Raw genomic sequence first — 24,608 nt, 5'->3', positions numbered from 1 at the left:
AGATGTTATACTGAAATGTACCATAATATTAGGGAAGGTCAGAAGAATATTGAGGTTTGCATTTGAAAGATTACAATCTCTGTCACGCATTAACTACTATAGCTGCTAAATATGCCATTATAGAAAACATTTTGCAACTGGATTCAGAAACTCCCTGAAAACATTCAGAGAATGGGGGGAAAAGGTAAAGAAATAGGTAAGTATGCTTTTGGCATCTCTGGGCTTTACGAAGGTATAACTTTGTGGGAGCAAGGATGACAAGGGTAGCAATTGGAGATGTGGACTGTGGGGAGTCTGGAAGAAGGCTCTATCAATCTGCTTTGGTGGAGTTTATCTGTCCCAGCAGTAATCTGGGTACCAGCAGGTATTTGATGGCTCTGCGATAGGCATGGATTAGAAGCCACTAGAAGGGCTATAAATTTTCAGGCTCAAGGCTTGAACTGATGTGTAACCAATTGAGACTAGGGACAGGCTTCTCCTTTGGGGAGACTGCTGCCTTATTTGTACCTTAGCAAGGCAGCTGGATTACACGGACAGTTACTTGTATCAAATACAGAGGTTCCTGTGTACTCTAGCTGTCAGGGTGGGTAGGAAAGCTTTGTCAGATGGTGAAAACACACTGTAAAAGACATCTGCCAGTGACTTATTGCAGTAGCTGTATATATGCTGTATAGTTAATGCTGAGAACCAAGTCCTTAAAATACGCTACCAGTGCTGTCTCTTGCTTGTGAAGGTGCTGGGGCGCCTACTGTTTGAGTAGCAAAGGGGCAAAGCCAGAGAATGGGGAAATCTGATAGCAAAGAAACCAGAGACAGGCTTCAGAGACAATATTCAGCAGTGGTATAATGGTATTTTGCACCGTTTCCAACTATGCTCTGGGAGCCACTAAAAAATTCTGAAGATACTTGCTTGATAAAACACCCACTGCTTGTTTTAATTAGCTTGGTCTCATTTTTAATAGGCACCAGATGAAAATTGTGAGTGGGATCTTGCATGTGTTTAGGTACTAATGCAGAAAAATGGGCCTGACGGAGCTCGAGCTTGCATCCTGGTTATTGCAGGTGTGGGTAGTTCTTGGGTCTGGTCTGGCACACCATAGGGGGAGTAACAAGAACCAGTTAAATTACACTCTGTGGGTTGAGGCTATCTTTTGTGTTTCACTTGAAAACTTAAACCATATAAAAGCCATTTAGATTTCTTTTTTTCTCATCTCTGTTCAAGGCTGCTGAGTTCTTCTGTTGAAAGCAAGTAATAATTGGCTGTGGTAGATAGCTTTTCTATTAAGAGATAGTTAAAGCATGTCAGCAATCTTTGGCTGACAGCAAACAAAACAAGCTCTTTTCGTGTTCCCTCACACGGAGCCTTTAAGTCTTGCTGACATGCCTGGAGTTGAAAAAGCCAAGGATGAGCTGGGATAATAGCTTGTAAACATAGAATGTGGCCACACCTTGCAGCGTCTACAGCCTAAGGGAACAGATCCACCAACCTGTATCCACACTTAAATGCCAGGAAACAAATCATTGCTAATAGAACACAATGGCTGTTCTCCATCTGCAATCAATTTCTGTTTAACTAATGATGTTAAGCAGAAAATAGCCACAGACTTCTCTTATTAGGTTCTTGAATAAACAATGGCTGTAGCTCAAATACTTCATTAGCAGGGAGGGAAGCAGCCATCAGTTTCTTTTCCAGGTGTCTGTAGTTGCTAAGGTTTGCATAGCTGTGGACAGGTAGAATAGCCCATGTTACTGCCATTGTGCTTTGCTTGCATGATGGAGAGAAACATATCTTTGTTTGCATGGCCTAGACAACTGTGGTGTGCTTGTAACAGCAAGGCAAGCTCTGCAACCCTGTGAAAAGAGTAGGCCTTTCTGCTGGTTGCAAGTGGCTTTGGGCTCAACCATGAAGAAAGTCAAACAGGGTCTGGGAGCAGTTCTGGGTGTCTGGGGAAAATTACAGAGCCAAGTCTGTCTCTAAGCTCTCAAGCAGAAAGCCTGAGACAAGCTGCCTTATGTGTTTCCTACCTCCCCTTGAGCAGGCTTGGGGTGCAACTGCTGGTGGCATTGCGGTCCCCTTGAGCAGGCCAGCTTCATATAGTCAAGATGTTTTTTCAGGCTCAATAGCAGAGAGAGGTTCAAGATGTAATGCTGGGATTGGGGCCAAGTACGAAAGTTCTCAAAAGCTGCAGGTGATGATACGGCTTTGATTTGACTCGCCACAAGCTGTACACAGATAATACCTCCCAGTTTTTCTTCAACTTACTCACTCTTTAAGTTGTTGGTTTTTTTGTACCATATATAAATTAAAAACCCCAGCTCTCTCAAAGTGGAAAATCTGCGCTATGTATGTGCACAAGGCTTGGCTGTTCTCTTACAGTAAAATGCCATGCTGAATAAATAATCATAAGCATAAGGAAATGTCAGGAATGAGAGAAGGGAGAAAAAGAATAAAATAAAATAAAATAAGGCTCGTGAAAAATAGTTTTCCAAAAGATATTCAGGCATTATGAGCAAAACCACTGTAATTTGAAAGGCAGACCAATGAATCCATGTTCTTTAATGGCATTCTAACGCAGCTGATAAGAAATGCGTGTATTCATAGGACTTAAATAGATGATATATCCTCTCACTTTAGGATTAAAGCAAATAAAGCCTTAAGGTATTTTCAGAAAGTTCCCTCACTTCTACCTTGCTCTTTGTTAGTTGAAAAGAAGAAAAACACTCACAAAACAATTCCTGGAGGAAAATATTTATGTTCATTTGGAGCAACCCAAAGCCTTTCATTTGTTTTTGTTTTGAAAGGCTAATGTTTACCCTGAGTCTGAGCCTAGCCTGCAGGTGTTGTGCCTGGCCCTATTAACCTGCAGGGGCCTGCTCACACATTTGCAGCTTCCAGGGTGGGCTGTGCTCGGCTTACTGTTTTTCGTTTGCTAGATGTGTTATAGATTCATCTTTCTTATGAAAACCCGAGTATTTCTGGCTTGGATTAAGTTAGAGAAACTGTGAGAGGAAGGGGTTTTGCTTTGCTCTGATTTTCCCTTTGTGCTATTCAGTGGTAATGGCTTCAGTTAGATCAGAATTGAGAAGAGCAAAAGGGATTTCTCCCTAGCTGCTTCTGTCTGTGAAAACATTGGTTCCGAACATTAAATGTTAGCCCTGATCTAGTCCAGCCCATTCTGTATCTGTATTTAGCTTGCTATTCTGGATCCGGACAGAATAGTAATGGTGTTCATGCAATAGGGGTTTATGTATAAATGGCCATCCAAAAATTGCTATATATTGCTGCAAAGAGAGTTTACTTCGGCTGCTTCTTGTGATTCACATACATACTGTAGTAACCCTACACAACAGTGAAACATAATTACCAGAGGCTGTATTTAATTGGGCAAGTTAATATTAAGGATTGTATGAGGAATCACTGTAGCTGGAACAGCGCAGCCCTAAAATACTGGGTTACTCAGCAGCTGATGAACATGTCATCCCCAGGCTCTCCCTTCTGCACTCATCCTTGTAACTCTGTGAAGCCTTCTCAATTTGGTTAAGGATGCATTAACCCATAATCCAGACTTCAGCTAAATCTCTGTATCTCTGGTTTTTATTAGTCTCCAGTAGGCTGGAGCTTGAGATGTGCTTCACTTGCCCTTTGTCATACTTGGAAAAGAGAGAGGACTAAGTTGGCTCAAAACTTGTACCTGGCTGCACTCTAGGAGTTACTGGGTTGGATGCAGGAATAAAATAGAGCAGGCTTAGGCTTTTTTTCTACTCTTTGATTTGTCTGCCAGCAGCTCCTAAGGCTACTCTGTTGTGTGAGGATTGTCAAGGAGTGGGCTTCTCACTTACGAGTTGTCCCTGAAGCCTTTCTGCTGCACTGAAGAACAGCAAATGCAAGAGCTGCTCCCAAGGCCAGGCTATCTTCAAGGATTCCTTTAGGTAAACCATGGCCAATGTGTGTCAATGAACTACTTGTACAGGAGATGGAAAACAAATGGAAAGCATACAAAGCCCTTTATCCATATTACAAGTTTGTGTATTTTCTGCCTTCACTTCTAATCCAGTTTGGAGTGTTTTTTTTTATGAAAAATTGAAGCGCTTAATATCTTATTTCAGGATTCATTACGAGGTGCTCTTTTTCTTACTGCTTCACTGGACACTAAACCCAAGTTTCTCTGTGATATTTTTTAATAACCTGAAGCTCTGTGCACAACATTTGTGTAATTTAGTATATTTCATGCAGCTGCTACTTCAGGCCTTCATCTTCCTGTCTTTTAATGGAGAGGAAAATACACCATCTATGTCAACTTGAGGTAGAGGTTATAAATGGAACGCTATGGCCCCCATGAATGAAAGAATTATTCATGGGGTGAGATGTAATCCCCAGAATCCAGGTTGGGAGAACTGCTGCTCAGCTGAGGCCACTTTTAAAACCTTTAAGGCAACTTGCTTTCCTTGTAAACTAAGGAATCGGGTATAAATACATTTTACAGCACCTTTAAAGTTCAAAACAAAATAAATGATTGAAAAGTACTGTGCTCTCTTGTCAGCTTTCACCTTCTTTATGTGGACTTCTTCCAGCCCTCCCACCTTATCTTCATGGGTTTTAATGCAGTTACTAATCTCAGTTTCCCTCCTGGCTTGGCAAGGGGCTTCCCCCCTTGCCAGTCTTTGGTCAGATGATACTACTGAAGCTTGATTCAGAACCTGTTGCTGACGGGAGCCTGTGATTAGCTATTGTTTGGAAACCCTAACAATTAGGCAGGGTGTACATGTTCAACTGGAAGCCAAGGATCTTGTGCAGGAGGTCAGGGGTGGGATGATTTGCTGGATGAGTGTCACAGAGCAGCTCAATTTACTGTAATGCAAAGCATCAGGGGTGTGTGCAGTGAAAATCCCCAATGACACATTGAGAAAGGACATCCTCAGGAAGGGCATGTGATGCTGCAGCCGCCTGCACAAACCAGGTGGGTTGACTTTGTTGCCTGAACTGCAGAAGCAGATAAAGCACGGAAGGCTGACTAAGAAATGTATAGCTTTCTCTAAATAAAAGGATCCTGAGATACATGCAAAATCTAGGTTCTGGAAGGGCACTGTAGAAACCAATGTGTATTTCTTAGTCTTGTGCTCCAGAATAATGTAATGTGAGCTGGCAGTGCTGGAAGGCTCATAAGGATAAAATATTAATGCTGTGTGCTTTAAGGTTCTGCACGTCAAGAGGGAGGTACTTGATTCAAATATAACTTCCTTGGGGGCCATCAGAGCCTGCAGACGTGTTTCAGCTTGTTTCAGCTGTGCTTTGTACCTCAAAATGAGGACAATTTAATTTGGTTACACAGCTCCTCTGAATCCAGGCATGGGCGTGGCTTTGCCAAAGAGGTTGGGTTGTGCACAGAGGAAAAAACATTGCCTTTGCCCCATTGCCATCCAAGCACAAAGATACATGGGCAGAGCTTAGATGGCTGTTGTTTGGAAGGTGCTAGTGTTAGCTACAAATTTTATTTCTCAGGACGGGTGAAATTTATCCTGCCTAGCTGAGATGTTGAGGGGTAGTTGTCTCCAGGGCTTATTCAGTGTAATACAGTTCTACTGACTGTGGGGAGAACAACCTACGCTAATTGTCATTGTTAGGTGAGGTGGATACTAGTGCCCTAGATCTTTGGGTGCAGAGCTGTCTGGAGAAATAAAGCACTGTAGCACTAGCAAGATAGCCAAGGACTAGTGCTTCCGTGTGTGAATCCCAAATACAGAGTTTGGGGATCTAGTGGGAGGGGACGTCTGCATGGGAGGACACTGAGACAAATGTGATTGCCCCCTTTCCAATAACTAATTGAGAATGTAGTGATCTGGTTCCTCTGTTTGGTGGGTTATGAGATGTGTACTTCACCTCTGCTGGGCAGCACTGCAAAGCAGAGACTTCCCTTCTCTCTTCCATCTGGGCACTTAGGCCCAAGTACATAGTGGTGGTTTTGGTTAGTTCCTAAGTGCAAGAAAAAAACTGCATCTGAATCCTGCTGTGTCTTCCCAGGCACGCTCCAGATGCAAGGAAGCCTAGGTTTCTTATTTGGCCTCAGTTTATACTTTCCTAGAGAGAAATGAGAAAGGTCTGCAGCTAAGTCCTGACTGGAAGAAAGCAAAGTCTGCCATAAGCATCTATCTGCCTGCCTTTAGTAGCAGGAAAGAAGGGAAAGTTTTTGCTTAACAGAAGAAAGTAAGCGCAGTCTTGCTAAACATAGGGATTCGCTTGCTACCTTCCAGCTCCTGCTTACTCCCTGTGATTTGGCAACACTCCATTCTGCCCGCACAATTTCTTCAGTGTAACTGGGCTTTGCAAAACCCTCCTTAATCCAACACAGAAAGTTTTTATGCAATTGCATCCAGCACAGTCCTATTTCACTTGTTTTAAATGAGAAAGTTAAATCTCAGTCTAGACGGAGTGCTCTGTAGCTCCTGCGAATCTTGCACACAGTGAGATGTATCATCTATGAATGTGTTTCTCATTTTCCAGACAAGCCCAGGGGATCTGCACCCCCTCCCTAAAATTCCTGTCTGTGCAAGATTGCCTTGTAGTCCTGATTTATACCTCAATAAAACACATCATGAGAAGGAGAAAATGCTTAATTGTGTAACTGACATGACTTACTCAGGGCATATTTTTGGTGGTAATTTATGTACTTATCTTCTTTAAGAGGGGTACAAAGACCCATGACTTTCATTTACAGTGAGAACAGTAAAAGATGAGGAAAGTAAATGTAGTGAAGGACAAGTAGTAATCCTTTAACTAGTATGGTCTCTGGAAAAGGAATTCTGTTAAAAGAATCACTGAAAAACATGAAGAGATGCAGATTGCATTTGGAATCTTAAGGGGTTTCAAGGAAAACTTTGAGATTCCTCCTGTCCCCTATCAAACCAAGCCAGAGAACAACCTTACATTAGGCTTCTTTTCTCAAAGCAATAAGAAGTGAAAAAATCTTCTTTTATGTTGCTTATGAAATCATTGATTCCGAGTTCACTCGATTTCTTTAATGCAGGCCCCTTTCAAAATTGCATTGTGGTTTCCCTTTAAAATAGTTTTCTTAAGGGTGAATATGGTGCTGGAGATGAAGAGGCAGATAAGCAAGCCTGTCTGCAGGCTTTTGCTGCAAAGTTTCTACTGGCAACCTTGTCCTACTGATGACAGGCACCCTGGCAGCACCTTAAACAAGTGTTCAAGTGGTGCATGCAAGATAGGAAGACTCCAGGGTATTTATAAATGGGTTCATTTCTGGGAGGCTGACATGATTTACTTAATTACACCGTAAATGTAATATCTTTTCTATCACCTGTGTAAGGATGTAGGTTCTAAGACTGTCCTTTGTGGGGGAAAGCTAAGGAGCAAAATTAAGCTTGTTCAGCCGCAATTTGGTCTTATTACTGATAAAATGTTTGTTATGGCATGGAGTTATTGTTGCCGTGTGCTTTGTTCTGCATGACTCTTGCCTCAAGGGCCATCTAGATTTCAAACGCTGGAGAATAGGTGCATCGTAATGCACAGACATGCCTATACATTTGCGTATTAGGCTGATAGAAGAAATACTTCATAAATATGTAGGTTACTAGCATTCTTATCTCCTTGTCTTTCACTGTCTTTGCCCTGAGCCTAGTTGCCTTACCTGTAGTGCTGCCCACATGGCAACATAGCATGGGAACTATGGTGCGGTGGACCAGCAAATGGGGAGCATGAAATGCGGAACTCGTGAAGGTTTTAAAGTTGTGGGGTACAAGGCCTCCTAAAATGTCTTAGGTTGTTTATAGGAGATGCTGAATTCTTCCCGTTGACATCCAGAAATTTCCTTTAAATATAAGAAGTCATCAGCACAGTCTTCAAAAGTGCTCCCTGAATGGAGAGATGGACAAAGTCGCTCACATCTTTGTACATGGATTCTATACCTCGTTGTGCTGTACCAGTCTCTGAAACATCATTTACTAGAGTTAAGCCTCCCTCTCCATCACTGGAGAAAATCTTCCTGGCAGTGTGTTTAGTGAAGATGCATTTACTGCCAAGACTTGCAGCGTTATCCCTACCCAGGATACCAGCTTTTGCTAGCTTTGGCACTAAGACTGGTTGTGACCAAGCCTAAGAAGGAGTGCTCTGCCTGACTTCTGAACAGCGTGGGTGTTCAGTCAGCCTATAAGAAAGAGTATTTTCTTGCTGAACAGAAGAGAAATGCAGTTATGCTTCTATCAAAACAGCTTTTGACTTTCTAGAAAGTGAAACTTACCATTATTCAGTGTTTTTGGCTTCCACCTACAGTATGTTAATCGAAGGAACACAGGAGCTTTGTCGACAATGGTTATCTCCATAGAAAATCCAGCATTGTGGTTACGCTGGCTGTTTTTTTGCCTTTCCCAGTTGTAAGACTTCTTTTCACTTGCAGGATTTCCTTATTCCAGATATTTCTTCATAGATCCAAGTTGTTTTTTTAATTCTTCTCTGAAAGAAAAGGTCAGTGAAACAGATGAACAAAGGAGGAGAAAGGTCTTTCCCTTTACTTAACCATTCTGCCAATTCAAACAGTTCTGCGCTGTGCAGGGTTTCCCTGCACACCTCTCCAGATGGTGCATGAGACAGACCCCTGGTTAAAACTCTGATTCCCTCCAAAATATGATTAAATAACTTTGCCACTGTCAGTGGTATGTGTTTTTAATCAGCAACATCATTTCTTTTATATCCCTTTTAAGGGCTGAGGAATTTTGGCAGGTATCATAAATGGGTGCATGCTGCATGGCCTTACTTTACTGCTCCCAATGCATTTATCAGGAAGGCTGATATCCGAAGTTGTTCAATAGCTCTGGAATGCTTATTGCAGCAGCATGTTCATCTGCAGCCTAATGTTGCAGCTTTGTGCTGCAAAGGTCAACAGACCTCATCCAGGGTAAAATCAGCTTCTTTGTGGGCTTCACTGAACAAACTCTTAGAGAAAAGCAGCTGGTAAACCAAAGCACGACCAATCCATAGTTGTAGATTGAAAATATAATATTTCATGAGTTTGACTAGCTTTGTCTTCTTTAAAATATTTCTGTTTCTCTCTATACTGGGACAGTGCTTAGAGCCAGACCACCATGTGGATTATGCAAACAGAAAATAAAGGATTGATCTCTGCACTGGAGATCATTAATCTGGATTTAAACTGACCAGTTTTGCTTTCAGAGGTCATTTTAGTTTGTTTTTTAAACCTGCTTGTTGTCTTGAGTAGCTGAAACATAACATTGCTGAGGCCCTGTGCTTGTCCTGATGAGAGACACAAAACCTGCTATCATGCATGGCATTCGCCTCCTGAGCATTCAGGTATATAGGTGTCTTTCCACTCATAACCAGTGCCTCCATGTGAATTTTCTGAGACACTTCATGTTTCAAAGAAAGACCTGAACTGCAAGAAAAGAAACAACCCATAGTCAGGAAATAGCTGAGCAAGTTTGTGAGAAAACTGAGTTAAAGGAATATGCAAAGAGTTTATGCCACACGTTTGAGGTGTGAAGTTTTAGCCAGGCTCAGGCTAGGGCTGCAGTAAGCCATAACGTAATCCTTCTAGCATGCGACGTGCAAGATGAGCTAGAGCTTGAGTAAAGTTACTTGGCTTTGGGATCTTTTCCGCTTGCCAGGAGAGTCAGTCTGAAGGAAACCTTGGAAATAGAGCAGATTTACTTATTTTTTTTGAAGAGCTCAGTAACTTTCGCTCTTTGTACTTCCAGAAAAGCGGTTGTCAGGAATGGGACTTGTCAGGGGCGTCTCTGGGGTATGACAGTGGTTTCTGAACTTCAGAATGCTTTCACTATCTTCTCGGTAGCATGCAGAGAGGCATGCCTTCCCCCCCCCCCCCCGCCTCCAAATTCTTCTAGACAGCATTAATGTGTTGTCTGCACAACTTCATAAAAGAAGGCAGAATTAACTGCTGCATTAGAATATGCTCACATCATGGCACTAGCATTTGCCCCCTTTCCCAACCAAAACAGATTTATAACAAAGGCACCGAGCAAGCTGTAGGTTCCTTCAGCTGAGGGTGAGACTGCTAGTAAAGGTTGCACAGCAGTCTCCTTTCTCTGCTCCCAGCAAATGAGGAAAACCGATGTCCTGGCAAGGGCTTTTCTTGTCTGTCTGGGTGTTAAGCACAGAAGCAGCCCTTCCCAGGGGAGAAAAAGAAGTTATATTTTTGTGTGCAAATAGCAGCCAGTTTCTGGTTGTGAAGTAGGGTTTGGTTTTCTTGTTTGTTTATCCTCCCAGACTTCTAAAAGGTGTTCAGTATGTTGAACCCAGTTTCTCACCGCTCAAGTTGGGTTGGAAGGGACTTTAAAGATCATTCAGTTCCAACCCCCTGCCATGGACAGGGACACCTTCCACTAGATCAGGTTGCTCAAAGCCCTGTCCAACCTGGCCTTGAACACTGCCAGGGATGGGGCAGCCACAGCTTCTCTGGGCAACCTGTTCCAGTGTCTCACCACCCTCAGAGGGAGGAACTCCCTAATATCTAATCTACATCTACCCTCTTCTAGTTTAAAGCCATTCCTCCTTGTCCTGTCACTACATGCCCTTGTAACAAGTCCCTCTCCTGATTTTTTTGTAGGCCCCCTTCAGATACTGGAAGGCTTCTATGAGGTTTCCCCAGAGCCTTCTCTTCTCCAGGCTGAACAACCCCAGCTCTCTCAGCCTGTCTTCATACGGGAAGTGCTCCAGACCTCTGACCATCTTTGTGGCCCTCCTCTGGACTTGCTGCAACTGGTCTTGATGGATGAAAGGGTCAGAGATGACTTGTACCATTCCCTGTGCATACACTCAATATGCATCCAGAACTGTGATCAGACATTGGGCCAAAGAGTTTGGCCAGGTGGGTGACAGCTACAGGGGAACTCTTCATGAAAGCGCTATGTTCTGCCTTGCTGCAGAGCTGCTGGTGTTGGCCTTGCTTAATTCATCTCTCTGGACTCTGTTTTTGTAGAAGCTTTGGCAATCTCTTTTGCTCTCATCTTCCTCCTCCAGCCCCTGTCGTGTGAGCCACGTACTGCTTGTGGTCTTTCCTCTCAGAGCTGAGGGCAAGAATGTTATTTTCCTCCTTGTCTTCCCACCAGGCCGATTTTTCTTCTGCAAGATCCGACCTTGAGGAAGGGCAGTCAAAGAAGCTCATGCAACATTTCTTGTTCCTGCTGAACATGCATCTTTCCTGTGACCTGGGAGATGTGCTAACACTGATGGGGCTAGTTCAGGTGTGGGAATCTTGTAAGCATAGCTGTAGGGTGCAGTTATGCCATTGCAGTAACGCCAATGTCAATTCCTTTGCTTGTGAAGCGAGACTGTCATTCAGGCTGTTTGAGCTATTTCTGAAGTGAAGGCTCTCAAGTATCCAGGACAGGGAAGGTATTCGATCCAAGCAACGCTCCTGCCTTCCTGAGATGCATTGCTGACCTGCTGGTGTGTACTCAGCCCAGGAAGAAAGATACAGCTGTGAGAAATTGCTAGCTGAGGGATCTGTACAACAGTGTAAAGAAGGATGGTGTTTTGCTAAGGGCATCAAGTGAGAGTCTGAAGTCTGTTGGCCTGTTATTTCATCTGTTGGTACTGCCCAAGAATGAGGTATGAAACCTGCATATGAAATGCCTACAGCATTCACCACTTTTGCTTACTCCTGAGAATCTTGAAGGGGGTTGCATTACTTGCTTTCATGTTAAGCAGCAGTAACCTTGTGCTAAATTCCATGAACCAAAGGCTGCAGGATGCTTGAGCTTTCAGCCAACACTTGACTTCATAGCTTAGGCAACCAAATAGCACTCCAGAAGTAAAAGGGTTTCTCAAACAAGTGATTTGGGATTATTACCCTTACATTTCAATTAATACATTCATTTCAGTTGTGCAGTCTGGGGCATACAGAAAACATTTGTTTGCCAAACAGTGCCAAAAGCAAATTTACTCTTCTATGAGTCATGTGGTTTACCAGGGTAAATCATAGTACTAGAAAATGATGGAAAGACAAATCCATTTAAAATCCTTTTAAAAGTAAAAACACTAAAGAACTCCTTGTCAGCTGTGTTTAAAGAAGAAAGGCAAACATAAAATCTTAAGCCAAGCTCCTCTAAAGAAGGACAACATTGTACTGAAAGGGCTAACTGCTGCTCTGTATACTGCATGATTTTACTTTGTACCCTTTCATAGCACTGAGGAAAGAAAATAAGGTACAACCCATATGCCTTCCAGATCTGCCATAAGGAATTTCCCCTTTTCTTGCTTCGTAATGAACAAACACTCTGTGCCTTTACTCCACAAACATATTATTTATTGCTTGACACTGAATTCCCCTTTTATTTCCTGTATTATTTTCACCACTCTATTTCAAAAGTTGCTCTTTCAGGTATCTGCTCTTCTAGAACTCTCTGTGCTGAATGAAGTGCTGCAGGGAGTTATTAGTTTCTAATTAAGAGAACAGCCCGAGGGACAGACTGCACAGGCAGTCCTTGTGACCTGAGCAGGTCACAGTGAGACAGCAAGCACTGGTATGAGGACGTGAGGTGACTTGTATGAGAGCTGGGCAGAAGATCTGTGGTGGCATTGGGAACAGAGTCCCCAACATTGCATCACAGGAGGGTTTCATCTTTGACAACTCTTAATGGCAGGATTTTCAGGACCCCAGAAAATAGTCACTTGTTGCTGGAAATAACTAACCTGCTCTGTTTATGGTGGAGCTGTTTGAAAGAGTTCTGGCTAGATGCGTTAATGGGACGTATTAGTAGGGGTGGCGAGAGCTGAGAGAAGTTAATGAAGAGCCAGGATAAGTGGCTGAGGTATAAACCTTGATTAACGGGTGACTGGTTTCTCTGTTCAGAAAGTGTATGTGAGCTGAGAGATTGCAGAGGTACTACAGAGAATGTACCCAAATTACCAAGGAACCTGCAGTGAGAATTGCCTGATGCTTCTCACTTGGAAAATCCTGCTTGAAGGTGTTCACATGCCTGGTAGGTTGATGACCTACCTTTGGGGTCAAACTATAGGCACAGATCCTGTAATCAGCCCCAGTTCATGAACTGAGAGTTATTTCTGCCATGGCTGAACAGGACAGGCCTCACCTGATGGCTGCTACTTAACTGCAGCTTTAACTACCACATTTAAACATAAATACCTCTCAAATCTATTAAGTGAGCTGGAGGGTAACTGGTTGAAGAGCATTACCCCAGAGGTCTTTCTCCTTCAGAGCTTGGAGCAGGGGTCTGGGCTGCATTTCGTTTCTCTGCAACAGGCCGCAAACCTGCTGGAAGCTGTCTGAGAGGAGGACTATAAAGGGAATAGTGACTGATTATTGCTGTAGTTTTAGCCGAGAGGAGTAAACATTGCTCCCACCTGCCTTGTTGGCCTTCCCCCTGACTCTTACACATAAAGTCAATCCTGTCATCACCATCATTAAGCTCTAGACAATCAAAACACTCTCTATAGCATACAGGACTACCCCCCTGCCTCTCCTTCCTTGCCTATCCTTTCTAAAGAGATTACAGACATTCGTTGCAGCACTACAGCTGCATGTTTCCGTGATGGCCACCGTGTCATAGTTTTCCTGCTGCCCAGTGCCTTCCAGCTCCTTCTGTTTGCTGCCTGTGCTGAGTGCGTTGGTGTAGATGTACTTATTTGGGCTATTGATTCCACCACCTTTTGCACCGGGAGAAACCCTAATTCTTACATGACCATTTGCAGGTGTTCTAGTGAGCCTGTTTTTACACCTTTCCCTCTTCAAGTGTAGTTTAAAGCTCTCAGTAAGCCCTGCTAACTCCTGTGCAAAGATCCTTTTCCCCCTTTGAGACAGGGGTACCCTGTCTATCACCATCAGGCCTTGTACAACGTAAACTGATCCACTATCAAAAAATCCCAAAATTCTGCTGGTGACACTGGTCTCGGAGCTAGGTGTTGATCTAGTAGCTCTTCCTGTTTCTTCCCTCACCAATCCCTGCAACTGGAACGATAGAGAATGCTAACGGTGCTCCTGATCCCTTAACCACAGATCCCAAGGCCCTGAAGTCTTGATTGCCCTTGTACTTGCTCCTGGGCAGACCTACAGACTCACATTATCTTATCCATTGTGTGTGTGTGTAACGTTTGCCACCCACCAAGTCTTTAACTGTGCACAGGGGTAGGAGAAGGTAAGTCATATGAAACAGGAGGTAATAAAGAGTCTCATGAACCCAGACAAAGCAGACATGAGTTAATGTAAAAGCAGAGAAAGTAGTGTAGTTGAAGGCCTAAGGAGGATAAAAGCTTTAGCTGTCCTGTTGAAAGTGCATATCAGCAGGAGTCGCCATGTTCTAATTCGAGTGAAGAATTAGTTGTAGGCAGCAGAGCAGAGGCTCGGGGAGGTAAAACATGCCTGTAGCTGCCTCCCAGAGCCCCACTTTTCCCATAAGCATAACAGAAGCCCTCCTGGTATACGCCAGTGAGCAGGCAGGCATCAGCCTGTATCCTTCTGCAGTCTCTGGCTCACAAACTCAATTTATCAGGGACCAGCTTGGTCCAGGCAATAAATGAACAATAAAGGTTGACGTGGCAGTGCAGAGCAGCTGCAGGTACTCGTTGGGTTCTGCCTGGGCAGCTGTTGGGAGGATGGTGTTCCACCCAGTGCAAGCCCACGCATTTGTAAGGGGGATGAGAACACTCTGACTGGCACCCATGGCATATGGACAGGATCCTTGAGGACGTCATCATCACAAACTGCTGTTGTTGATGTGAACATAACCCAGAACTGCAGCTGTGATCTTCTGCTTGACTGTACACTAGCTTATGCTTGATGTATGCTGTGATGAAAGCAGGAGAAAAGGTTACAGGTCAGTAGCTCTAGCTTCAAAGCTAATGCTAGAAGGAAGTCCCTTTTCCCACCCACCCCCTCCTTCTGTTAACCATTATGAGTAAGCTGGTCTGAGTTAAGGTAAGGTAAACATCAAATGCTTTAAATTTACACACTGTCTCCTCCCAAGTTTGAGACATGACTTACAATTCCTCCTAGGTCTAGTTGCAGGTGATGATGTTGCTATGCTGGTGTGCCCAACCCCTCTGTCACAAGCATCTGCCACCATGGCAGAGATGACAAAAGAAGCAGCACTATCCTCTCTCCCCAGTTTGCAGCCTCACACGTGTTATGGGAGGTAGAATAATTTTTATGCAGCCCTCTTCCCCAGCTCTGAGGCACCCACTTTGTCATCCCCGCTCAGAATTCATGTGTTAGGGCATATCACTGAGATCCAGTTCCTCATCCTACCTTAAAAGCTTTATGTTCTTACACTCCTGTGGATCTCTTAGTCCATTTACTGCCCATATTATGACTTCACCTTTTCCTAATTCTTGTTTTTATTTGTCTTCTCCCACTTTCTTGGGATTTCTTGGCTGCTTAAGTCCATACTCTAAACAAAGCATATATGAAAAATGAACAAAACCATCGCAGAGTATCCAAGTTTAAATTTATTATGGCTTCGGATGAGTAATTGGCAATTGCACGGCTTCCAGGACTATTTTTACAATTGTGATTGAAAGTTCATTGTAACTTGTAATTCTTTTTCAGCATGATGCATCAGCTCATTGAATTAGTAGTTGTAAATGTCACTTGGACTTGACAAGGAGGAGGACAGATAATCTAGTTAATAGTTTTGTTGTAAGATGCTGGGATGGGTAGTGGTCTTGTCTAATATAAACTTTCTAGGGAAAATAACATGAAATTAGAACTATAAAGAAGTGTAGAAACTGCCATAGTTGGCAAGCTAATGATTAATCTCATCACTTGGTTTGCAGACAGCTTTTACATTTGGTGCCTGCATTCCCTTTGCCATGTAAGGTGAACTGGGAACCTCAGCATGGCTATACTGGTTTTGCATTGTCAGTGTTGACTTTCTCTGTGACTCTGGCCTGAGGGCCAGGGCACTGGTGAATGAAGAGGCTAGACTTGCAGCTGGTTAATATTGAAGAGCTGAAAGCAGACCAGAGGAGTTTTCCCTCCCTCCCTCCTTTTCCCACAGGACTTTACAACTAGGTGGTTTAAGCATGTTCACAACAGTTAAAGCATGGGTGATCAAGTGAAACAGAGAAACAGAACTGGTTTCCTAGCTTTGCAGCTGAGCTATAGAGTACAAGGAGGAACACAACCTCCTGAGTTTTGTTTTATGCAAACTTGTGAGTAATTGCTCTAGCTCTCTACTAAACTGGGCCTTTTGGACCAACTAGGCAAATGAAGTCTCAGTCTGTAGAGCTGCTCTAAATCTGAACATGAGCAAGCCAGCAGGTTTTTCATCTGTAACTTATTTGGCCAAGATATTCATCATCTCTGCTTTGCACATAAATGCCTGCCATAGTGGGCATTATACAAGTTATATGGGTTATACAAGTGTCTGACCAGCAAAGTCCATCTTCCAAACACTAGGAGTGCTAGGAGTGGAGTAGCTGCCTTTGACCAAATGCTCCTATACCTGCAGGCTTGCAGAAATATTCTGGTTCCCTCTGCTGCTGTGCTTGATTTTCCATATGAAGTTATGAGTCTTGCTGGACTATCTGAAAAACTGTAACATTAGTGGAAGGGACTTGCATCCAAGGTGACAGTAGTTTATTAGTGACATGCCTCATGAGATGAATGACTGCTAATGAAGTTAGCTATGGTTTGAGCTGTCAGGATGGTAATTGCAGACAAAGGACTAGTTTGGACTCTCCTGTTGAAAAAATGAAAAAATCCAATTAAAAACCCCCAGTCATATCTTTTTATTGAAACCAAATGTGTTTATGTAAAAGGCAGGAGTTACCTAAGAAGGACACATGCTTAAATGTGCATAGTTAAGTGTCAGTTGTCAGTTACTCATTTGAAGCCCTAGAAATAGAACCTCATCCATTTCTGTGTTATGAGATGTGTGTATGGTGGTTGGAGGTGAGTATGTTTTCCTCTCAGCAATAATCCAGGTCTTCTTCAGAAATAACAGTTCATTCACTTCATCCTAATTTCCCCTGGCTTACTTTCAACCCTATCAAATAATCAGAATTTTAAAATTTGCCAAAGTGGTTTCAGCACTGGGATAAATATGAAAATACCTGTGACATTTTAAGCCATTTATTTTTGTTTTGTGTTTTTGCTTTTGTGGGTTTTTAATTCCCCCAATCACAGCAAGTTACATTCCTACATAAACATCTCACTAGCATACCAGTTACACGGTCATCCAAGCCCAAATGTCTGTGTTGGGCTTGCTGACAAAAAGAAGGGCATACCACTTGGTAACAAATATTTCTCAAAGTTCACCAAGCCTCCCACAGAAATTTGTGTGTATTTATATATGTATATATATATATATAAGGGGGGGTTGGTGGTTTTTGTTGTGTTCTTTTTTCAAAGTTCTGGAAATCATTTTCCTTAAACAACAATAATGAAAAACACTTGTTTGTAGCAAGGTCTGCACTGTTGCACAGGAGGCTCGCCTGGAATTTGCTGGCTCAGGGGTGAGATGAGCTCACAGCGAAGACGGTGAGGTGAACACAAGGCAGCACACAGGCCAAATGCCCACCAGCAGGCAAACAGGGCAGCCTGTGCCATAACGAAACATGGCTTGTTTAGGTGGCTGAGCAACCTAGGCAAATAACCCTGGTATTCACAGTTTTCTCATGTACAAAAGCAATTCTCAAGGCTTTCATGCTCCAGCAGCTCCGCTGCAGAGTGTACCACCTCCAGGAGATGGTATGAGGAACTAATGCACCACCTTGACTTGGGCCTGCTTCAGAGGAATTCAGCTCTTAAGAGTAGCTGGGAATGCTTTTGCCCACAGCAGTGCAAATCTGTAATTACTCAAAGAGTCCAATAATCAAACCAGAGTATTTCCCTTGCCAGGTCCATAAGCCTACTTCACATTTATGTTGGCGTGTGGCAGTATGCAGTCTCGAGGGCTCAGTCCAGTGGTATGCCACATAGCAATGATCAAGAGCTGGATGTCCGCAGCTCCTCTTGTTGGGAAGGACCATCCCTTTCAACTGGTGTGTTCAGGACTGCACACAGACACGTTATTTCAGGAGTGGGCATAAGAGCTGTTGTACCCGTTACTCTGATCTCTGGGCAATTTGGACTCAATCTGAACAGTAAATTGTGTATGGAAGAATTATTTCATGTGCTGTGGTTCATGGCTACAGATAAATCTGGTAATTCATTACAATACAACTGTGGAGAACTAATTTGGACAGAACCTTGGACAGGGTGTCATGTCTTCATTGCACATAGTTCAGTGGATGAGTTGCCTGTTGGAGCACTGTGGAGAGTTGGGGTTTCCCTCTTCCAGAGATACTGCCCTGTGTTCAGTTGTAGCCGAGACTGATTTCAGAGGAAAAAGTCAGTAGCAAATGAAATGGTGGCAGTCTGCTTATATCAGCTTCCCTGGCCACATCCATAGAAATGTGTGATTGTTCTTACATGCAACAAATGGGAAGTCAGTCTAAAATACCACCGGTTAATTCTTCCCCGAGTTGGTCCCCTGGGTCTGTCTGCCTTAAGAAGAGTGAATCCCACTACTTGTGACAGCTCTGTCAAATCTGGCAGCAGATCCAAACCTTGGCAGAGAGGACATGGATTTGCTCTTCTTCAGATAGCACAGTTTTGGAATGTGCTAAGTGATTAACACTGGACAAGATTGGGATCTGGAACCTTCTGGTGGCCCTGGTAGCACTCAGATGCTTGCAGGGGCAATCAGAAAGCAGTTTCACTGTATCATCTGCTTCTATTTGCCAGTGGTCACAAACTCCTTGTTGCATATAAGCATTTTTTTTGTTGGATGGATGACAGAGGAGGAGATTGTACATTCAAAGGAGTATTTCAATAGGTCAGTTTTTTTGATGGCACTGTGAACGCGCTTTTCTAAGAGTGGAAGCTGCAGAGGTCAGAAGAGTTTCTTCCTGCTTTTGCAATAGCAGTAACTTTCAATTTACAAAACAGTTTCCCTGGGACACGAACACAAGGCATTTGACTGCCTTGTTAGAGATAAGTTGTTTGGGAATGTCATGTTACACTTCGGTAGCAAAACAAAATCCTACCTTGTCTAAAACTAACCCTTTTCATGAGAATTAATAATTATAAGAGACTTAGGTGTAAAAAAAATCAGATTTTTTTTTTAAATTTAAATTCCCTGTTTTGATATTTCTGGGGTAAAGAACTAGCTCAAAACTAAAACTACAGCTCAAAATCATTTTAACACTTGACTTAGTTATACGAACCCTGAAACAAGAAAAAAATCAACATATTTTGAAGTGCTCAAAGCTAACAAAATAGGGGAAAGAAGGGATAAATGTGGTTTGGATTTTAATTTTTTGTAAACTTAGATTTTTCTTTGGAACAATTCTCTCAAAGTCTCAAACATTTTTGCCCATGTAGGAGGATTGTTTCCAGTCCAGTTTATTATGAATTCAGTAGTAAAAGCTGTGTCTTCCACAATAGATAACCTTGCAAATACTCTTCAAGAAGGACAGGAAATCTGACCCAGTCTGTCTCTTAATGAAATCAGGCAAACCAGAGGCCTTTTCCACACGACATTATGGGTATCTGCTTTCTCTCTGATGTTTTCCAGGCAGCACTAATAAAGAAAAAGGTATGTTGTCTCTGAGCAGGGGAGTACGGAGAAGTCTGGGCCGGTTTGCCGTTGAACATGTGAGCATGTACATGGATACTGGACAAAATGAAAACATGAGGTGGTTTGAGCTCCACCCCAGTCCTAGCTCCACTCCTGTCTTCTAGTGTCCGTTTCTCCCTTCAGCCTGTTCTGAAATCCTCACCCTACAGGAAGGAAGAAGAGACCTCCCTGCAGCAATGGGAGGCCCATTCTGTGCCACAGACCCTCTTGTGTCACACTGAAGAGAGGGATGGAAGAATGATCCATGCCCTTTCCTGAATTGAGGAAAAAAGGCTGACCAAAGAGATCAGGGTGCCTGCTGCTTGTTGATAAGCATGCTTTATGTCAGCCAACTTAGCCCAGTGCATGGTTTCCCTTGCACTTGAGCCACTCTCCTGTTGCAGTAGCTGTTGCCCTTCCTGCTGGGCATGAGAGGGTTCATCAAAGGCAAACACCAGGGCATGTTGTGGGAGAGGAAGCATATCCCCAATGAAAAGGAAGAAACCAAGTTTTTGCACAAGACTTCATCCCAAAAGCCCCTTAATCATCTTGTGTCACATCCCTGGTATCTTCTGTTTAATTCAAGGAAGTCCTTAACACTTACCATGTATTGCCATAATCAAGAAAATGGAGCTTAAACCAAGTGCTGCCAGGGCCCCTAGAAACCTTGAGCTGATCTTTGGTGGCTTGACTCTGGAGCCAGCCAAGGCATAGTGGATCACCTCTTGAAGGCTGGCCATCCCCAGAATAGCCCCATAAGATAAACCCAATGAGCAAATCGGTGTGGAATGGCTCCATGCTGCAAAGTCTGTTTCATGTTGTTTTAAACTCGAAAGCTGGAAAATTCAGAGCCAGCACTAAATATTTGTTCCACTTTCAAAGCTGAGCATCAGGGAGCCATTCCTTTAATAGTGGATGTCTGTTCTCTGAGCCCAGATGTGCTTATAGCGTGGGTCTTGCCAGTGTTTTCCCTTCCTCATGCTTCCCACACAAATGTGCATGCAGCTTTCTAGCCATCTATCTTTACCCTTCAAAGTTTTTGTGAGGAGTAGCAGCTGTTCCTTCTTTAATACAGGTGGCAATAACATTGTACAAATTGTTTTCAATCTTAATCACTAAAGCTTGCCACACAAGTGATCCTGTTTCTTGCCAGAAGTGATAAATTGGACACAATTTTGGAGCAGATGAAATGTTAGACAAAGTACATTAGTCAAAGACACTTCAGAGTATCAATTACTTTCCCATGGTATGTAAGTAATAATTCAGTTCTTAAAACCTTCCACCTGGATTTGGAAGGTCACCTGAGCTTCTGTTACAGGCATTTAGCAGTGAGTTAGTGTGAGGTAGCAGTGCTAACTGGCATGTGAATTGATAAATTGTGTTACCATTTATGTAACTAGAAACAGCAACAGACTCCAGTCTGGAATTTGGGGTACTGGTTTTTAGTAGTCTATTTTACTGGGCCCAGGCTGGGGTATCCCTGTGGCTCACTGTCATTTTACACAGGCAGCTTATCTCAAATTATCACAGCTTTATGCCTTCTTTAAATAGCGCGAGCTGGGAAGACCCAGAGTAATGATGATGCCCAGAGATGTACCATGCAGAAATTGACATCTCCTGAAGGTCAGTCATCCCTTTCTTCCACCTTCAGTGGCTGCCTTTGCATAGTGAATGCAACAGAAAGTTATCCTGCATGAACCAAAGGAATCAAGAGTTGAGATGCTTAGAAAGGAGAGCTGTTTTTTTTCCATAATGCTTCTGCCACTTTTCCTTGCTTGAGTAAACACATAGCTCCTCTCAGGGAAAGAAGGTGCTGAAGGAAGGCTGTACTGTTATCCTCATTACTTGCTGGTCGTGTGCACCTCCGCATTGGTGAAGGGGTCTGTCAGATTGTGTTTTGTCTTAGGTGGTGCACAAAACTTAACAAATGACATGGTTTGAACTGATGGAGTTGCAACACTTCAAGTAAACTCAGTGAGAGCAGATTCCACCTACACCTCTTACAGCAGGTTCCATCCCCTGACCAAAAATAAGAGCAAAGGTGAACATTTTGAGTGCTTTAATCTGGTTTTCTATTTTAATTTTTTGGAAAACAACTATGCTATTATTATTATTATTATTAGCAGTAGTAGTAGTAGTAGTAGTAGTATTTCTAACCCAGCAGAGGAGACAATGTGTAGAGGAAATCAAAATGGCCAAGACAAAATCACTATTTTCACTACTGTAGTCTGAGCAAAAGTGTGTTCTCATTTATTGCACCTGACTTCGTTATATTTTAGCACCAAGAACTGGAAAAGAATGAAGTCAGTTGTCAAGATGTTGAAGCCCAAACCAGAAAGTTGGATCAAATAAGGAAAAGATGAGAAGGATGACTCAAAAGCAGGTGGTAATCTGATAAATTCTAGGGCAAATCACAGGAAGGCTGATAATGGAGTTGAAGTTAGTAAGGGGTTAGAAGAAGATGACACAATTCATGGTAATCAGTACAGTTTTATGAAAACTCTCTGTCAAATAATTGCAAAGTAATTTTTTTGAACGCTACCTGTTTGGTTGGTAGAAGTAATGGTTTATAAGTAAAGGTAATCTACTTAAACATACCTCTACCAAAATTTCTATAAGGCATATGATTTTGTTCCATATAATGTTCTGAGTAAAAACCAAAGCTATAAATATATAACACTAATTAAAGACATTAAATGATTTGCAATATGGCTAATGTTCACACTTGCTGAAGTGATTATAAATGAGGAAGCATTCAGAATCAATGTTCCTGACAGATATACCAAAGGCTCATTCTTAGGATCAGGGCTATTTAGTTACTTCTTTTTTAATGTGAGAGCACATGTCATATTTCATTAAGCAAAGACAATGATGCAACCATCGATGAAGGAATAAAGGCTAATGTCAAGGACGGAAGTGTTCTTCAGGGTCTTCTGAATTATCTGTTAAATTGATTTCATCCCCCCAAAAACCCATGTATTTAAATCTTCAGCCAAATTCAAGGTACTCACAGGCCAAAAGTGTACTTTTAGAGGCATGCCATTTGACTGGGAGATTGTATTTTGGAAACCAGCGACTCAGGCTTCTTGATAATGGATAACCAGCTAAACATGTGCTCCCTGTGTGATACAATATACCTGAAAGCAAATGCTACTGTCTCGGATTAGAGCAGATTGCTGAGTAAAGGTCAAGGAGGTGGTATTTCCATGTGTACAGCATTAATGAGACCATTTCTGAAATACTGAGCCTGGTGTTTACGATTTTAAAAGGTTGTTGACAGATGGGCAGAGAACAGAGAATGGTTGAGCAGCGCAGGCATAGGTTGAACTGGCCATCTAAAGAGAGACAAAAGAAGCTAAATCGATTTATTTTGTCAAAGAGGAGATTTTATATTCTTCCACTAGCACCTGAAAGTAAAGAGATGACTAATAAGAAAAAACTGTCTCTAGATATAGCTAGGTGGTTAGGTGCTGAAGGTGGACTAATTTAGATTAGAAAAGAGGCAACAGAGTATTTATGTCAGTTTACAACTGGCTTTCACATTTGATATAGCATCAGAATATAAATGACATAGAATACAGTATTAGGCAAACTGCATAAATACGTTAAAGATGGAGAGGTAACAGAAGTATGTATATACGTAGGACAGTCTAGATCAGGATGAACTTCTTGGTCTACTCTGGAATCTGAATCATAGTTTTGGGACAGCAGGAACCTGTCAGTGGCTGAAAATACTGGCTTGTACATCTGAAGTAAGAACCACTATCGCCAGCGTTCCTCCATAGGTGCAGTAGGAACAGAAGTGTTAGGCATTTGGCTTCACTTGGATGCAAGAGAAGGCATTTTGATGTTAGATAGCATATGCAGCCTGAAAATCTATTCCTTGCTAACTTAAGGGACTGAAAGGAGTAGGCTAGCAGGCACACCAATCTTCGTTATATGGTTTATATGAAGTAATTACACTCTGAAGAGTGATGTGTGGTGGGGGCAAAGTAGGAGTGAGGGGCAGAGGGCCACTGGTGTCTCAGATAGGGAGACGGGAGTTGAATGAGAGAGTCATAGAGGGTCATTACTCAATTCAGAGATAACCAGCTTTCTCATAAATGATCTGTCTCCACCACCACAGAGGTCTGCCTGGGCAATTTATGAATCTTGTCTGGCATGCGTGAGCTGCGACGGTGCACTCAAATGTGTGTGTGAGTATCCATCCTGTATGTGAGTGCTTTGTACCTGAATAACCCTGCTTAAGGTGCCATCAGCCAGTAATAAGTGCTTGCAGCACAAATACACAAGCCTCCCAATTGCATCTGTAAGGCGTCCTTCATGCTTCCAGCACAAACACTGCAAAGCAAGGCTTTTTGCACAGGCAGTGAGTAACACATCTCATGTTTGTTTGATGTACTTTGCCGCCTTGGGAGCGTGGAAGAACCTTTGCTTTGCATTGATGTGTAGCTCAGATTGATTTCCCAAATGGAACAAAATTTACAAGCTGGAGAAGGGCTTCTGATGTTAGCATGCTCGTATCTACACTGGGGCTGTCACTATGATAAAAATATTTGTTGGGGTGATTTTTTAAATGTATTTGTTTTCAGTAGCTGTTTGTTTCATAGCTATTGTAGAACCAAAGTATAGAGGAGATTTAAAGGACTGGAGCCCTACATATCTTCCTTTCCAATGGTATTGCCCGCATGTTTGTTCTGCTTCATGGGACTGATTTAGAAAAGCTTGTTTTGATAAACTGTTTGCTTGCTTGGCTTAGCATTCCCAAACACAGTGTCAGCTTTCCACAGAACTGTCTCATTTGGGTTGGTCGGGGAATTCAGCCTGCTGCTCGGCAGCACACAGCCAGCAAGTGCCGTGACTCAAGGAGGAGATAATTGCATTTATATAATGTTTTTTTTTCTGAGTAATTACATGGCAATTGCAAAGCTACTTTCTGAAAGTGGGAAGAGAGGTTCTGAAATGGATCTGAATTTTTTGCTGGGTGTTTGGGAGTTGAGG

General features: G+C 42.7%; 1 long non-coding RNA gene across 2 annotated transcripts in view; it reads right to left on the bottom strand.

Moving 5' to 3' along the window:
* The window catches only part of LOC130593836 (uncharacterized), a 45,645-nt gene that overhangs the window by 10,639 nt on the left and 10,398 nt on the right, over positions 1-24,608 (bottom strand). For both annotated transcript variants that reach the window (XR_008970894.1, XR_008970893.1), the window contains exons 2-3: positions 13,183-13,284; positions 8,252-8,463 (exon numbers count right to left, since the gene is read on the bottom strand). This is a non-coding gene — a long non-coding RNA (uncharacterized LOC130593836). The remainder of the gene's footprint in view (positions 1-8,251; positions 8,464-13,182; positions 13,285-24,608) is intronic.

Source organism: Pezoporus wallicus, unplaced genomic scaffold (genome assembly GCF_028554395.1).
Source record: "Pezoporus wallicus isolate ANWC-B61680 ecotype Strahan unplaced genomic scaffold, APGP_CSIRO_Pwel_v1 contig_818, whole genome shotgun sequence".
NCBI classification, from domain to species: domain Eukaryota; kingdom Metazoa; phylum Chordata; class Aves; order Psittaciformes; family Psittacidae; genus Pezoporus; species Pezoporus wallicus.
Note: the sequence above shows the minus strand (reverse complement) of the source record. Positions and strands in the feature narration are given on the sequence as shown.